Source organism: Salvelinus namaycush, unplaced genomic scaffold, assembly GCF_016432855.1.
Source record: "Salvelinus namaycush isolate Seneca unplaced genomic scaffold, SaNama_1.0 Scaffold395, whole genome shotgun sequence".
Lineage (NCBI taxonomy): Eukaryota > Metazoa > Chordata > Actinopteri > Salmoniformes > Salmonidae > Salvelinus > Salvelinus namaycush.
The window spans coordinates 77,162-78,781 of NW_024060952.1; the positions used below are offsets into that span (position 1 = coordinate 77,162).

Below are 1,620 nucleotides of genomic sequence, written 5' to 3' on the forward strand. Positions count from 1 at the left end.
CACGTCTCTTCTTCTTATTGGTGTCCTTTAGTAGTGGTTTCTTGGCAGCAATTTGACCATGAAGGCCTGATTGACGCAGTCTCCTCTGAACAGCTGATGTTGAGATGCGTCTGTTACTTGAACTCTGTGAGGTACAATCTGAGGTGCAGTTAGTTGCTGATTTCTGAGGCGGGTAACTAATGAACTTATCTTCTGCAGCAGCGGTAACTCTGGGTCTTCCTTTCCTGTGGCGGTCCTCATCAGAGCCAGTTTCATCATTTACATTTAAGTCATTTAGCAGACGCTCTTATCCAGAGCGACTTACAATTACATACATTCATACTTTTTTTTTTTGTACTGGCCCCCCGTGGGAATCGAACCCACAACCCTGGCGTTGCAAGCGCCATGCTCTACCAACTGAGCCATACGGGGCCACACGGGGTCATAGCGCTTGATGGTTTTTGCGACTGCACTTGAAGAAACATTCAAAGTTCTTGAAATGTTCCAGATTGACTGACCTTCATGTCTTAAAGTAATGATAGACTGTCATTTCTCTTTGCTTATTTGAGATCTACTTGCCATAATATGGACTTGGTCTTTTACCAAATAGGGCTATCTTCTGTATACCACCCCTACCTTCTCACAAGACAACTGATTGGCTCAAACGCATTAAGACGGAAAGAAATTCCACAAATTAACTTTTAGCAAGGCACACCTGTTAATTGAAATGCATTCCAGGTGACTACCTCATAAAGCTGGTTGAGAGAATGCCAAGTGTGCAAAGCTGTCATCAAGGCAAAAGCTGACTACTTTGAAGAATCTCAAATCTCAAATATATTTTTTATTTGTTTAACACTTTTTTGGTTAATACATGATTCCATGTGTTATTTCATAGTTTTGATGTTTTCACTATTATTCTACAATGTAGAAATAGTAAAAATAAAGAGAAACCCTGGAATGAGTAGGTGTTCTAAAACTTTTGACTGGTACTGAACATACCTATATCCATCCATCCATAATCAATCTATGACATATGAATTAGACATTATTAATACATATTACGCCCATTACATTCAGATGTTACGAAGGTCAACTGTCATACAAGATGGCTGCATCGTGCGGGCCCACTCAGGAGAATAGTCATTGAGACAGAGTAAGAGTCAGATGACAATGGACCAAATATTGATTACTTCCATTTTTTTCCAGGAAGTCATTGATAAGGTCATTGTTGAAGGTCACAGAGGGGCATGGCCATGGCAGACTTGGGTAGAAGTAGGACACAGCAGTAGGACAGCGGGTGGAACACAGCAGTAGGACAGCGGGTGGAACACAGCAGTAGGACACAGCAGTAGGACAGCGGGTGGAACACAGCAGTAGGACAGCGGGTAGAACACAGCAGTAGGACACACACAAACATCCTTTCTGTTTTGGTTTTGTTATTTTCATTGTAACAGCTGCATTCAAATGACTGCAATTACAGACTCAGATTGTAGATAGTACAGCTTTATAGCTTGTGAGTCAGCTTGATATTCAGACCGGCCATTTCCTTGTTAAACACAACAGACTTCTTATCTTAACAACAGGCTAATAGATGTTATATCAGAAGAGAATCAATTTGACACAAAGCACAACACTACTAAT

General features: G+C 41.0%; 1 non-coding gene across 1 annotated transcript; it reads right to left on the bottom strand.

Annotated features, from left to right (window-relative positions):
• Positions 1–337: 337 nt before the first annotated feature.
• trnaa-ugc lies at positions 338–413 on the bottom strand. Its single transcript has one exon. It is a non-coding gene; the product is annotated as a tRNA-Ala (tRNA).
• Positions 414–1,620: the final 1,207 nt, after the last annotated feature.